Here is a 17,220-nt window from a genome sequence, read left to right as displayed (position 1 = left end):
ACGAGAATTTTGTGCAATTATCCGGCTGTAGCAGTAATATAGGTATGTCGTGAAATGTATAGTGAACGGAACAATGAATGGAACAATGACTGGTTTTACCTTCTCTAATATTGATGATTGTATAGTTACCCAGTCCGTCTTCAGTGTGCAATCTAATGCGATTGGTCTAAATGGCATTTATTCCAACTTTTTAAAATTTGTATTGCCTAACTTTTATCTTATGTAACTTATGTCCTAAACAGCATTTTAGCTACGTCTGTTTTTTCTCACTGTTGGAAGGCGGCTAAAATCATTCCAATTAGGAAATCGAATGGGGACTTAAGAGCCATCGCAATACTATCTTTTTTGTCCAATGTACTTGAGCGCAAAATGCATGCTCAGATAAATTCTTTTCTGATTCGAGATCTGCTGGTTAATCGGTACCAATCTGGTTTTAGATTCAACCGAAGTGAAAACTGGCGCTAATTAGGGTATCGGATGACATCAGACTCAACATCGACAATGATCGCGTAACTTTATTAACACTGGTTCACTCAAAAACTTTCGACATGAGCTTCAAGTTTTGAAACTTAGCATCTTGTTTAATTTCTCATCGAATAAACAACTCCCGTGAATAAACAAGCAAAAGGAGGGGAATTACTTGTTTGTGAAGAAGAAGAGTAGGCGCAGGCAATGGAAACAACTAAACACAAGAAATTATTCGCACACATACATAAATACTTTTTTGCCACGGCGTCTTCCGTAGAAAAATGAAATTAACGAATGTTCACGAATCAAATATCAAACGGCCGTTTAAGCGAAGTCAAGGCGAATTTATTACAGGTGACAGCAAACACATATAAGTAAAACCCTACATGCATTTGTTGTTGCGTTTGGTGAAACCATCACGTCAAAATCAGCAAGCAAATGTAAACATACCAATACATACAAACAAAGCATATCATTTTGACGTAAGCCATACCTACGGTGAAAAATTCAGATGGGTGAATGCTGTCACCTTAATAAATCCACCTTGAGCGAAGTGCAAGCCGATAAACGAAAAGTCTTTCAATCAATCTTTTTTTACTACATATTTAAATTTTTTTTATCAGTACAATTTTTTTTTCTGCCCGTAAATATACTGCTGGTATAATTATTGAATTGCTATTTTTATTTAAAGTAACCCATATTTGACTATTTTGCACACACATCGTTATATACTAAGTGCATATGTACATTGTACATCTTCTATACTGAAAAGGTGAATGTCTGTACGTTGTCCGCGCATCATTACGAAACGACAACACCAAATGACGTAAAAAATTTTATACATTCATATTTTCACCCAATGAAGATTATAGGCATGTTTTTATGATGGAACTCCTTTTCCACAGCCCCCAGGCCGCGCCACCACTCTCATTCGTCACTAATAATCGAATATTTGCTTAAATTGAATCTAAAAAATCTTAGGTTTTCCTATTTCCCTCTATTTATAGCACACTCTAGACTTCATAATCCGAATAAGCTGTTTAACTATGACCCAAACGGGCTTGAGATAGAGAATTAATAAAAATAATTTTGCTTGATATTTTTCTGATTGGTTGTTTTGATTTTATTCAACGAGGCATAGCAACGGATGCCAGGTATTGTAATATTGTGGTTAATAATAAAAAATTATTTTCTCTGAAATTATTGTTTGTAATTCTTTTATATACATATCCTAAATCCCTCAAAACTACTCCTACGCGAGCGGGGCCGCGGGTTAAAGCTAGTATTCATATATTGCGTAGTAATACATGCTTATTTGCCTTAAATATTTGTATAAGGTATACTAAAAATTCATAGAGCTATGTGAAATCAAACATACATAAATACAAAACTAGAACAAAGCAAAGTAAAAAGATTAAATGTAATACAACGCCAATGCACAATCAAAATCCCGGAGTATTTTGAAGTCAAGGGAGGAATTAGTTACATATTCTCTTACTTCTAAGAGTAAGTCCAGTTAATAATAAATACCCATGATGGAAAGAATAATGAGATGGCGCCTATCGTTGTCCCGTTACTTTGCTCTCAGGGAATTTGACAACGAGTTACATGATTTTAGCTCCAGTATGGCCAGATTACCATTTTTGTAACTTGATTTAGCATTTTTTTTTGTTATTTAATCTCGGAGTTTTTCTTCATGACATTTTTCTAGCCTCTTCTAATTAAAATGAATGTTTATAATTTTAATTTTTTAAAAATTAGTTCAATAATTCTCTCAGTTTTTTTTTTTGGCATCTGGCTTCTTCTGCTTTCAGCAGTTTAATCTCTCTCTCGCTACTGCAGTGTTGCCTAGCTTTGGATATAAAAGCGCACTAAAATGCCCATTTAAAGAAAATAAAACACCAAATTTTTTATGATTTACTTAAAGAACTTTGTACGCGTAATAAATTGTCTTTAAAATGTGCGCTTTTTAACATAAATGTGTTATGGTTATGTAAAATTTAATTTATGATTTTTTTTGTTAAGCGAGACGCTTTTGCTAAGGGAACGACTTTTTTGCTATATTTGAGGTTATGTAACTAGATAAGGTACTCTTTTTGTAAAAATGTCAGTATGGTTTCTTTGGTATTTTCTGGTATTTTGTGGCTTATTTTTACAATGAGTACACCTCTTGATGCCCTATATTTCATTAAGGATTGATGGCCGGAAGAAACGATTATACCTCTACGGTTTCAATCTACATTCAGTAAATTCAAACGCCTTTTAAAATGTGTAAAAAGGTTTTCAATCTTAAGAAGAGTTGAGAGAGGGACATTTAATATTCTTGCATAACCAAAAAATTAAATTCGCACTTTCAAATTTTATAAGAACCAACTAATTTTCATTAGCATTAAAATCTTCCCAGAGTGGCCTTTTTTAACCTTCTTTTGTATAATAATGCAGAGTTTTTTTTCACTTAAAGTTTCGGTAGCTTTATATTAAAAAAAAGAAACAAACAAGAAACTTCAAAATTTTCGCATTTTGGGAATTAAAAAGAACTAAATTTATTGCGAAGAGCAAATGGTTGCCAATACTGCACAACTCGGAAAAACGTGACATCACGCACTCTCTGATGGGCGCAATCTTCTTTCTATCATTCTTAATAAATACCTACTTAGCCCACAATCTGAATTTTATTGTAATTTTCCCTCTTTTGTTACTCTCGCTCTAACTAACTTAAGCTAGCCAATATTTATTCAATTATGAGTAAGATCATTATTAAGAGAACTTCTGCTGTTAAATTCAAAGATTACTCTAGCTGTAAGTGTGTTAATATGTAACATCGAACTTGAAATATTAGCTAACGCAAGTTATAATTAGCTCTTAAGTTTCAGTTTTAGTACACACCCGTTAAAACAGTTCAACACACAAATAAATGCAATTAGGAAAATTGTTGTGGTTTTATTAGTAACTAATAAAGCCGATTAATAATTAATCGAATATCATCAAATACTTTTTAAAAAGTATAGTTTGTGTTAAAACATTGAGCGGAATATGTAAAACGTATTCCGTTGTCGGGCAGCCATTTAAATCAATTGCTGCTTTGTGCAAATCCCGCAAAGGATCTCTTAAACTCTCTGACATTGATCAGCCCGTATATGGGGCTGTATATCTTCATGAGAGGTTGCCAAAGGCCTTGCGTGAGATAATGGCGTATGCCTCTGAACTCCGGAGAAAAAAACTACTAATGTCAGCGTTCTCCATCAGGGGCGAAGTTTACATCAGACGAAAGCCTAACGAAGAGCGCCAACTAACGAAGAGCGCCTCAGTGAAATGAGTTGAGAGATTACAGACGTGTTTTATAGTCGCACCGTATTCTTTTATTTAAAAACTAAATAAGCAATTATTAATTGTTAAAAAGTGAACTGCGAGGGTAAAAAAACAAAACTGAACTGAACCACAAATCGAAATTTGTAAAATTCTTAATAAATATTTCCTATATCTCGCTTTGTATATATATATATATATATATAGCGAGATGAGTGTGTGCGCTAAATGCAAATCCTCGATTAGAGGAGAGAGCGATATTAGATGTGAAGGTGTATGTTGCAAAAATTACCATGAAAGCAAAACCTGCTCAGGAGTGGATAAATACAGCACAAAAATTTTGGGAGAGAATAATATGATTCGTTTTATGTGTGATGAGTGCATTACCTATGTTCAAAATGTTGATCTTGTATTACAAGACATGCATATGAGTGTTAAAAAGAATAACTCGATTTTGAATGAGTATAAAAATGAATTTGATGGAGTAATAAAAAATAGCCAAGATGAGTTAAAACTACTATTAGAGGCCATTGAAGTTCGTTACGCTCAGCGCATGTTGATGATGGAAAAATCTCAAGAGTTATTCGAGAAGAAAATTGGCGAAGTAAAAAGTTTATATGAAATGATAGAAGAGGTAAAAATTAGAACGGAAAAAATTGGAAAAGAGAGCGAAAAAGTACAAAATGAAATGAAGCGAATAAGTAATAGCACAAATGAAGTAAATTCGTCATATGCTGATGTTTTGAAAAATAAAAAAAAGAGAACTATAGCAGAGCCAAAAAATGATGTAGCCTTAATAGTAAAACCTAAAATTAAACAAACAGGAGAAAAAACAAAAAAAGATTTGAGTGCTAAAGTAGACCCAAAAAATCTGAAAATCTCAAGTATTGCAACAACAAACAACGGTGTAATGATAATACAAAGTGATAATATAGATGAGCGCGACAAAATTAGAGAAGCTATTGAAAATAATATTGGATGTGAATATGAAATTAAGATACCTAAGCTTATATGTTACAACACCAACCATTATCCCCCCCCATTTATGTTTATGCCACTTGACAAAAATGTAACTTAATATTATTTCCAAATCAACTGCATTTCCGTTATCACAACGAAAATGCAATTCAACTTAATTTATTAACACACTTATGATTAGTAGGCAAAAAGCCGACATTAAGTAAATTGCACTCATATTACCAATGTATATGGTTTTGTTGTTTTGGTTTTTTATTTTATTTTTTAATTCAAAGTTAAGTATAATTCATTTACAATTTCAATAATTTCAGCATTAACGAAATTCAGTGTATTGTTAAAATTAATGTTACTAGGCAGCCCTGGATAGAGTACAGCACAGATAAATTTTCCGTTTAGTCGACTTTTCAAACAGCTCAGCCACACAATTCGTTGCGTCCACGTCCACGGCTAGAAATCGACTGCCTGCCCGTTCGCCATTCTGTACTACTCATCTGCCTCAGATGAGCTACCGTCTTCTGTTTCCCCATTCTCACTAAAGTCAGATAGATCGCCTTCTTGCACCCATGCTTTCATTTTATCCGCACTTGTTGTTGTTGAAACGGGTCCCTCTCCATCTCCCATCTTTTCAACATTATAACGATCAAACCCCTTCGATGCTACTACTCTGTACGGACCCAAAAACTTCGGTTTGATTTTAAGGCCGACTCCAAACTGCGTGCGTTCGATCGCCACAAGATCATTTATTTTGTAAACCGTTGCCGCCTTACGTTTTCGATTGAATTGCTTTCGGTTTTCTTCTTGAATTTTACATATGGCCTTCTTTGCGTTCTCCCGTGCTTCTTCTCTACCTTTGTTGAACCCATCAATCCAATCCTCCTCTACCAATTGCATAATTTTTTCTTCGTTTTTAGTTCTCATCTTAACTCCCACCAACAGTTCGAACGGCGTTGATTGAATAGCTCGGTGAAACGTGTTATTTAATACCCTTTGTAGAACAGGCACTTGTTGAAACCATTTATCTAATTTGTCTACGCAGAGCTTCGTTAGTACAGATATGATCGTTGAGTTCAGCCTCTCCACCTGACCGTTACCTCTGGGAACTCCTGCAGTAATGTGCACAAGCTTTACACCGTGATCCTCGCAGTAACATCTAAATACGTTCGAAATAAAAGCGCCGCCACGATCTGCGATTACTCGGTTGGGGTAACCAAACGTATCTGCCACTATTTCAAACTTTTTGACAACTTCCTCGACGTTGAGTGTTTTGGTTGGAAAAAGCCAACAAAATTTTGTAAAACTGTCTATCATTGCGAAAATATATCGATACCCCTTCGCTGTTGTAGATAACGGACCTAAATGGTCAATGTGGAAAGTTTCTAGTGGTTGTTCCCCTTTCGGTATGGGATTGAGAAAAGACTCTTTTTTTCCATGTTTTCTCCCTGCTAAGATGCATTTCACACAGGAAGCGATGCACGAATCGATTCTTTTGGCTACGTTAGGTATAAAATACTCACGCTCAATTTTTTCTTTGGTCTTTTGGTGGTGAAAGTGGCCATCTTCATGCGCTGTCCTAACAATGGTATTTTTCAACTGCTCTGGAACGACATATAAGAAAGAATTATTTACATTTTTATACAAAATTCCATGTTGGACTACATAGTCTTTATATGGTCCATGTTTCAATGCTTCAATTATAGCACATATCTTTTCGTCTTTTAATTGCGCTTGACGTAACCGAATTGATATGCTGTCTGTTTGCGCGCAAAAGGCTACTGGATTTCGGCTGAGAGCGTCAGCATGTCTCATTCTGGTACCGGAGCGATGTTCAACCTCGTATTGATAATCTTCCAGTAAAAGGGCCCAACGTGCAATGCGAGTAACCAAGTCCTTTTTCTTTAAGGTAAGAGCAAAAGCTTTACAGTCAGTTACCAATTTGAAAAAGTGTCCTAGTAGATAAGTGCGAAATTTTTTAACCGCTTGAACCACTGCTAACACCTCTAATTCGTAGCTTGAATACTTCGCTTCAACGTCGCTTGTTTTTCTGCTCATAAAATATACCGGATGTAACTCCTCGTCCTCGCAGCTCTTCTGCATCAACACTGCGCCGTATCCGTGCTGACTTGCATCTGTGTGTAGTTCGGTGTACTGACCGTATTCAAAAATCTTCAAAATTGGAGGATTCACTAATTTCATTTTAAGCTCATTAAAAGCGGAGGTTTCATTTTCCCCAAAAGTAAATTTTATCCCGTTTCTTAAAAGTTGGCTTAATGGTCTCGCTATAACTGCGTAATCTGGGATAAATTTACGAAAATACCCCGTAAGTCCCAGAAAACTCTGCACCTGCTTTGTAGTTCGCGGCTGTGGGAAATTCATAACGGCCTTGATTTTGTATGGTGAAGGAGAAATCTTACCTGCCTTCACAAGGTGGCCCAAATACTCGACTTCAGCCTTTAAAAACTGACACTTTGACCATTTAATCGACATACCATTTTCCTCGGCGCATTTTAAAACCATCTTCAACCGCTGCAAACCTTCATCTCTTGTCTTAGCGGGTATAATTAAATCGTCGATGTAAACGATAACGATATTTTCATTTATTAATTTCCTGAAAACGTAGTTTATATAACGTTGGAATACGCTGGGCGAATTACATAACCCAAAGGGCACGCGCTGAAATTCGTACCGCCCCTTTTGCGTAACGAAGGCAGTGTACTTTCTACTCGCCGGTTCTATCTCCACGTGAAAAAATCCATTCTCCAGATCGATCGTACTGAATACAAATGCACCCTGCAGCTTGTCTAATTGGTCTTCAATAATGGGAAGCGGATAGTGGTCACGCCTGATTCTTTTATTTAGCTCGCGGAAATCTATACATAAACGATGCGAGCCGTCCTTCTTTTTTACGAGAACCACTGGACTAGCGTAATCGGATGAACTTTCCGTTATGATTTCTTTCTGCAGCCATTCTCGTACTTGCTCATCAATGATATTTTGCTCGTAGGGTGGAAATCTCCGTGGTCTTTGGAAAACCGGTGCCTCGTCTAATGGGATGATTTTCATTTGAACAGGTAATTGCTTAGGTACTTCTGGTGAGTATTCTTTAACCATTTTGCAAATCTCGTCTACCGTAGATTTGTCGCACGCAATAGAAAAATCAAGTTCGCTATCCACCGCTTCAAGTTCAATATCAGCTAATAGACATGATCTTATTTCATCAGGAGTGCATTCTTTAGATTCACCAACCTTTTTCACCATCGTTACCTTACCGGCCTCTATTTTTACAACCGCCTGTCGAATTATGCTTGCACCCAATAAAAGATTATATTTCAAACACCTATCATTCACGATGTGAGTTTCAACGTCAGTGTAGATCTCGCCATTTATTTCTATGTTGAGTTTGCAGACACCTTTAGTGTGCACCTTAGAGCCCAAACCAGCCACGGATATTGATTTAGTTCTGTCAAAAGACATCGGTTTAATTATTTTCATCACCGACTCTTTGATCACGCAAATGTCGCTTCCAGTGTCCAGCAAACTGTCGATGATGACCCTGTTGACCTTCACTGGAACACACATATTATTGACCGACACGACATTCACCAGAGATGACTTTGTTGCTTTTGGACAGTCGTTACGCTTATGACCGAAGTCATTACATCCGAAGCACTTTGGACCTTTCTCTTTTTGAGGACACATATGAAACTCATGTTCTCTCGACCCGCAATTAAAACAGTAACGTGATTTAATTCTTGATTGCATTGTTTTGTTTTTGTCCGCATAAGCAACCTGCGTTTTCTCTTTTGGTTGACTCTCACTCTTTTTTATTTTCTCATATATTATTAGTTTTTCTTTGAATTCCTGTATAGAATTTGAACCGTACAAAATCGCTTTACCGTTTGCCGAATCGTTTATACCCTGTATGACATAACTTATAATAGAAGGAACGTCCACTTCTGCTTGTGATGCTATGTCAATCATTTTGTACAAATATTCACGGCAGCTTTCGTCGTGACTCGTTCTTGTTGTTGCCATTTTACTATGTACTTCAGCTGCGTTAATTCTGGGCTTAAACTCAGCATATAGCGAAGCTTTTAACTGAGAATATGAGCGAGGTTTGGCTTCACATTCGATGTACAGTTTTGCCGTACCGCTTAGCGATCTTTTACAAAATACGTAACGCTGTAAATCTGTCCAACGGAAAGTTTCGGCATAGCTCTCAAAATCTTGCAGCCATACCTGCACGCTCATAGTTTCGTCACCGGTGAATTTTTTAATTATTCCCTCGATATCGTTAAAATTAATTTTTGCGGTACTTGTACTGCCTCCTGCTCCCTCTTCCAGACGCGTAGAATTCGGCATAGTTACTTCGAAGTCAGCTTCGCGGTTGCTGCTTTGCAACTGTCTTCTTCTGCGACCGCTCATTTACGTTACTTTCGCGCTAACAAAAACTGGGCTTTTTTGTTTTTTTTTTTAACAGGAATATATCCCGGTTGAGCCCCCACGATATGGTTTTGTTGTTTTGGTTTTTTATTTTATTTTTTAATTCAAAGTTAAGTATAATTCATTTACAATTTCAATAATTTCAGCATTAACGAAATTCAGTTTATTGTTAAAATTAATGTTACTATGCAGCCCTGGATAGAGTACAGCACAGATAAATTTTCCGTTTAGTCGACTTTTCAAACAGCTCAGCCACACAATTCGTTGCGTCCACGTCCACGGCTAGAAATCGACTGCCTGCCGAAATTTTTAGTTAATAAGTAAATTGAAATTTTAGAATATAAGAAAAGGAATTGAATAAAGAGATTCAGTTGTGAAAACACAGCCAACGACAAAAGTCGTATTTCTTTTATAAGGAAAAATCCTTTAAACATTTCTGGCGACGAGGATGGGATGTGATATTTTAATATCCATATAATAATTTATGTAGTAATTAAAAAGCACTAGATAACGTTTTAAAAGTTTATTTATATATATATATACTATATGTTATATGTACAGTTATATATATTATATGTACAGTTATTTATGTTATATGTACAGTTATTTATGTTATATGTATTAAATGTATATTGCGCGGATGATGCACATGATGCCTGAGCGGGTATTCAATTCAAACTGTCCTGTTTTGTCCGTTCTTATTTGGTAGGGTGACCGTGCGTTCCGTCGGTAGGGTTGCATTTCTCCGTATTCAGTACGACTGTCCGCTTCGCGTCTGCCTTAGGTGTGACCTTCCTACATTCGGCCGTCCTGACATGTCGTTCGCCTCGAACGATGGGTTCCAAGCTTTAATGTATTCGGCGACTGTTAGTGTATTGTTGGGTCCTTCATGGTCACCTACCTTCTCAACTGAGTATCTACCATGTGCAAAACGTTCTTTTACTGAGTATGGGCCTAAAAATTTTGCTTTGAGTTTCAGACCTGGGCCATACTGTGTTCTTTTAATCGCTACTAAGTCTCCTACATTGTATTCTGTTTCTGGTTTTCGTTTGGAATTGAAAGTCCTTTTATTCTCCTCTTGAATCTTTGAGATGTTGCCTAAAGCTTGTTTCCTTACATTTCCTCTCTCCTCGTCTAATTCGTTAATTAAGGATTCTTCTAATAATTCTCGAAGTTCGACGTCTTCCGATGTGCGCATATTTAACCCTGTTAAAATTTTAAAAGGGGTGACGTTGGTACTCCTAGGAGGTGAGTTATTTAGCATACGCTGCACTCTATCAACATGCTTGTACCAGTTTGCTGGGTTATTGTGGCAGAGTTTTGTGAGTAACGGTATGATAATACGGTTTATTCTTTCGACCTGCCCATTTCCCCGTGGCACGCCGGTTGCAATAAGTAAGTGCTGAATACCCTCTTTACTACAATAGTCACTGAAATGTTTACTTGTAAAAGCTGTTCCCCTGCCCGTCACTATTCTTTTGGGGTTACCAAATATCGATGATTGGTTTTGCAATCTTTCTACAACGGAAGTTGTGTCTGTACCCTTTGTAGGATACAACCAGACAAACTTACTAAAAGCATCCACTACTACCAGTAAGTGGCTGTATTTTTTATGAGTAGGTTCCATTGGACCTAGGTGATCTACATGGTAGGTTAAAAGTGGCTGGTCAGCTTTATTTATAGGGGAAAGTAAACCTTCCTTCTTACCCCTCTTCGACTCCCCAATAATGCATTCGACACAGTTCTTTATAACTTTTGTTACCTTCGGACCTATTTGCGGTATATAAAAGAATTTTTCTACATAGTCTTGCGTCTTTTTAGTAGACCAATGGCCCTGATTATGTGCCATACGAATAATTTCATCTTCCATATCTTGTGGTACCACTACTAACTCTTTCACAGGGTTCTTATATAATATACCGTTTTTTATATAAAAATCTTCGTACATACTCTTTTCTAAAACTTTTGACACTGCCTTGACCCATTCGTCATTTTGCTGTGCTTGGTTTAATCGAAAGCTTATAGAATCTTCCAACAACATGGATGTCATTCTGCTAAGAGCATCTACGTGTCTCATTTTTACCCCTGGTCTGTGTTCAATGACGTAGTCGAAGTCCTGAAGATACATGGCCCAACGAGCTACTCTTAAAGGAACTTCTTTTTTCTTCATTGTTAATGCAAACGCATTACAATCACTCACGATTCGGATCTTCTTACCAATTACGTAGATTCGCCACTTTTTCAACGCTTCTATAATTGCCAAAACCTCGAGCTCGTACGAGTGGTACTTTTGCTCTTCAGGTCTAGTTTTGCGACTGAAGTATTGTATGGGGTGGAAAAGTTGATCATCCACATCTTTTTGGAGGAGAACGCCCCCATAACCATACATGCTGGCATCTGTATGTATCTCCGTTTCAGCCTTAGGATTATACAATTTCAAAACTGGAGCTTTAACTAGTGCTAATTTAAGATCCTGAAAGGCTAGAACTTGTTCTTCATTTATTAGGAAATTCACATCCTTTCTAAGCAAATCAGTTAACGGCTTTGCAACTAACGCATATCCCTCTATAAATCGTCTGAAGTATGAAGTTAGGCCTAAAAATCTTTGAAGGGATTTTTTGTCACGCGGGAGTGGAAAGGACTGAACAGCCTTCACTTTATCGTCTGATGGTTTGATACACCCTTCTTCAATAATGTATCCTAAAAAGTTAATTTTCCTCATTAAAAATTGACACTTTTGCCACTTTACCTTTAAACCAAAATTCTCTGCTCTCTTCAAGACAATTTTAAGCTTTTCTATTGCTTCATCTTCATCTTGCGCTGGAATAATTATATCGTCCATGTAAATTACGATAACCCCTACTTGAACCAAATCACGGAAAATTGCTGAAATGTACCTGCAAAAGACTGCCGGGGAGTTAGAGATCCCAAATGGCACGATGTTAAACTCATACTGGCCGCTATGAGTAACAAAAGATGTATATCGCTTTGAATCTGTTTCAACCGGTACGTGGAAAAACCCGTTTGCTAAATCTAACGTTGAGAAAATCTCGGCATCTTGTAGCCTTTCCAAGACATCATCGATTAGTGGCATAGGGAAATTATCTCGCGTTACCTTTTCGTTAAGCTTTCGAAAATCACAACACAAACGCTTTGTGCCGTCCTTCTTTGACACAAGAACCACCGGTGAGGCATACTCGGAATTACTCTGTTGAATTATACTCTCTTTCAACCATGTATCTACCTGTTCATCTATAATACGCTGATCGGAATACGAAACTGTGCGCGGAGTTTGGTAAACTGGCGTATCCTCGGATAAAATAATCTTCATTTGCACTGGGGATTGAGAGTTCTGCTTTGGGGCATATTGATTTATTAGATTCGTAACGGCGGCGCATTTGTCTGCACACAGATGCGAAAGCCTCAAATCAGGAATACTTTGAAAAGTATTTAAATCACTTTGTAAGCAAAGAACGCTAAACTCACTGAAAATTGAATTACGATCTATATCCGTAACTGATATTTGGTGCGAATCGAAAGTTTTGGTTTTATCCCGTAGACTATTTTCCAAGCCTTTGGCCTTAAAAGTAGCGACACCTTCCGCAAATGTGATATCTGATTTCTTGAGGATATCGTTTCCTAGCACAGCTTCATAACGCAAATCGTTGCTTCTGGTAACATGAAAAGTTACACCTATTCACAGATCGTCTACACTGATTTCCCTTTCTATGCTGCCTATTGTGGTAAGTTCACTTTCTTTTATACCTACCAATCGTCGTTGCCCGCTACTTAATTGTGGATTCTTTAGCTTCTTGAAAATGTCGTACCTCAGTAAACTTAAATCCGATCCTATATCAACCATTGCGTCGACCGCAATATCATCAACCTTAATACGCTTAAAAATTAAGCCACTGACATGTATCCCAGGTCTGTTAAACATGGCATTAACCACCCCTTTCTCTTTTTTTATTTGCTTATTTACATAAGCTTTGCACTCAAAACTTCGGTGCCCTTCTACACCGCATTTGAAACACTTATATTGTCTCTCTTTATTAACGCAATCGTTTGCCATATGTCCCGTTGATGAACATTTAAAACATTTTTTTGCATTTGCGCTTTCCTGTAAAACTAAACCTTTCGACGTACTTTGTGCAGATTGGGACTTCCGCGATTGATACACCTTTTCATACACTTTTAAGTTTTCTTTTAGGTCTTTGATTGTTTGTGCCTGGTATAAAATAATTTTATTTTGTCTCGCGTCGGGAATCCCTTCAATGAAATACCCTATTATGCTAACCTCATCCATTTTAACTGGCTTTGCAATTTCCATCAGTGTATATAGGTATTCCCTAAATGACTCACTGTACTTTTTACGCCTATTTTGAAGCATGTGGTGGATTTCTAATAACGATAATTTTTTACCAAACTCATCTATCATGGCTGTTTTTAGTGCATCCCAATCATTAACACCAGCTTGACTACGCAAAAATAACTTGGCTGCTCCTTTCAAAAGTTGTTTGGCATATACGTATTTTTGAAGTTCGCCCCATCCCAATGTAATGGCGTTATCTTCAAACTCTCTTATCCAGTCATGTACATCTAGCGTATCTGTTCCAGTAAACGATGGTAAACTGTCTTGTATGTCTTTCAAGGTAAAAGATGGTCTCGCCACTACGGTTTGCGGTACCGAATTTACGGCTTCTTGGTAAGCTGACTCACGTTCGCTTTCTTCGCCATCGCTTTCTAAAAGATTATAATGTCTAAGAAGTCTGTCCCTTAGTCCACTTTTACGTCCTTGTGTACTTAAGTCAACCCGTCTTAAGTTTTCTTTTAAGGATTCTACAGTCATAGTTAAGATCGTTTGAGCGTCCATTGTCTTACAAAAATTTTTGCAAAGTTTTTAAGTTAAATTCAAAAATATCATTATTTTAATTAAATATAAATCGATTACAATATCGTACCAAAAATTTTTTTTTTGTTGAGCAAGATTATAAGCAATTAATGTAAATGTAAATAAAAAGTGACATTAGCACATTACATACATACGTGCAAGTACATATGTAAGTTTAAACTTCGTACAATTCGTGAGTTTATGATTACTTATAAGAAATTAATATAATTATCAAAAGGGGGGAAAAAAATTACAGGAATAAAGAGTATCTAAATTACTTAAATGTTACAAAGTAATATTAGGGTTAATAAAGAGTATCTAAATTACTTAAATGTTACAAAGTAATATTAGGGTTAATAAAACTAATCAATGTTTTTAAGATTTTACAAAAATGGCTGCCGCTGGTTCACGCCGTTGATGCTCCGCTTTCGCCTAGTACAAACCCCTTCAACTATTTATCCTGCTCTGCTGCTATCCGCAAAAACTGAACTTTCGTTGACTTCTCCGCTTCAAAACACCTGCTTCTGCTTCAGCTTGTGGTGCTGTTTCACTACTACTTCACTTTTGTTCGCTTCCACAAACATATGTATGTCTGCCACAGTCTCACAAATGTTCTAATTACGTGTACACTGTTTTTGTTTGTGCACATGAACGCAATAAATCATACATAAAATATTGCCACTATTGCTGTCTCATATGAACTTATTTCTTTTAATACCACTACGAGTGTTTCAGTACAATGCAGTGCGGCATATGTACTTCTTTTCACTTATACTTTTAGTTTATCATATAAACTTATTTCTTTTAATACCACTGCGAGTGTTTCAGTACAATGCAGTGCGGCATATGTACTTCTTTTCACTTATACTTGTAGTTTATTTCAGGTTCTTTTTTTTTTGTAAAACCTTTCACACACGTATGCTGACTGAACAAATCGCGGTCGTCTCCGCGATCGCAGCTGAATATACTGTCGATGTCGCTGTCGAGCCTATTTCCACTTTTGTTGCAGTCTTTATTGATGCTTGTGTATTCACTGTTGCTGTTCTGTTTTTTTTTTCACTTGTTTCGGTTTCATGCACCTGTCGCTCTCTCACTCTAGCTACTGTCTTTTTAGTTCGTTTTAGTAATAGATGCGGTGATCCGCATAAGGAATATGCATTCGCGCTTATAGATTCATCACAATGCATCCGTTGCATCCGTTGCGGTAACGGATTTGACTTTTGAGTACAGTCAAATCAAAAATGTATATACTATGCATCGAATGGAATCGCCTTCACTGGACGAATAAACATTTTTTTTTCTTCGCGTTTATAATGTGCAATATCTTCAAAAGGTTTTTACTTTTATTCAGTTTATATTTATTATATTAAATCACACTTTTTCGCTAGAAACGGATCCGAACACTTGCCATAAGTGCGTATCGCGTTATTAAATCGCTGGTATATACTTTACGGTATCGAGTACGCGATATCGAGTGGTTGGTATATACTTTAGTTAGAAATGTTTTGCTGCGCACTTATATATTTATTTCACGAAATGTGTTATTCAATTAAACTTATTTCTTTTGGTATTAATAGCTATCCCGGTTGAGCCCCCATTTGTAGTAATTAAAAAGCACTAGATAACGTTTTAAAAGTTTATTTATATATATATATACTATATGTTATATGTACAGCTATATATATTATATGTACAGTTATTTATGTTATATGTACAGTTATTTATGTTATATGTATTAAATGTATATTGCGCGGATGATGCACATGATGCCTGAGCGGGCATTCAATTCAAACTGTCCTGTTTTGTCCGTTCTTATTTGGTAGGGTTACCGTGCGTTCCGTCGGTAGGGTTGCATTTCTCCGTATTCAGTACGACTGTCCGCTTCGCGTCTGCCTTAGGTGTGGCCTTCCTACATTTATGTAAAAATACATAAATTATCCCTACAATTTTAGTGAACTCCTGTATAAAAATACATGGACTAAATTTAAATTTTTTTTTGAAGTGAAAAAGATTTTATGAACAAAAAAGTGAAAAAAAAAAATCTATGTGAACAATTTTGAAAAAAAAAAAATCTACGAACAAAAATTAAAATTTTTTTTTAAGTAAATAATTTTGAAAAAAAAATCTAAGTGAACAATTTTGAAAAAAAAAAAAAAAATCTACGAACAAAAATTAAAATTTTTTTTTTAAGTAAATAATTTTGAAAAAAAAAATCTATGTGAACAATTCAAACAACAAGCAACACCAAAAGCATCAAGAAGAAGAATACTACAGCATATCATCCACAAAAAAATATACAGAGGACAAACAACTACAACTGAACAATTTCAAATTTCTGACGTCACGAACAACAAGCAACACCAAAAGCATCAAGAAGAAGAATACTACAGCATATCATCCACAGAAAAATATACAGAGGACAAACAACTACAACTGAACAATTTCAAAATTCTGACGTCACGAACAACAACCAACACCAAAACAGCAAGAAGAAGAATACCATATCATCTACAATAATTAAAAGAAACACAAAGTAAGCTAGTAAATAATTTATTAATATATAGTTTATACATATACATATATAAGAAAATAACTCCTAAAAATGGCAAATCCTCCTCAAATCCAATTAGATCCAATTAAGTATCTAAACAACATCCCACAATTCTCCGGAAACATAAACGAACTTCCAACTTTCACGAGACTTATTGACAGGATCCACCCGGTTCTTTTAGCCTACGATGATTTGTCCCAATCACTGTTCTCAGATATAATAAAAAGTCGAATTACGGGTAGGGCCAGAGAAATTCTAGAAATTAACACCCAAGCGCAATCGTGGAACCAAATCAAAGAATTACTTAACAATAATTTTGGAGAAAGGAAAAGCTGCGAAGAGCTTTTCGACGACTTACGTTCAGTGACTTTTGAAATTAATACAATAGATTTTTATAATAATATCAAGTATAGATTGAGGCGACTAAATAATAAATCCGTCCTCATATTAGGAGAAGGCGAAGCCACTAATCAAGTTGCTATCAATAATCAGAGGTCGGCTCTGAACATATTTAAAAGTAAAATCCCCGAACCAATGAAAACAGTTCTTGCATGTAGGAATCCTCAATCTCTCGAAAGTGCGATTA

Source organism: Anastrepha obliqua, chromosome 6, assembly GCF_027943255.1.
Source record: "Anastrepha obliqua isolate idAnaObli1 chromosome 6, idAnaObli1_1.0, whole genome shotgun sequence".
Taxonomy (NCBI): Eukaryota; Metazoa; Arthropoda; class Insecta; order Diptera; family Tephritidae; genus Anastrepha; species Anastrepha obliqua.
Note: the sequence above shows the minus strand (reverse complement) of the source record.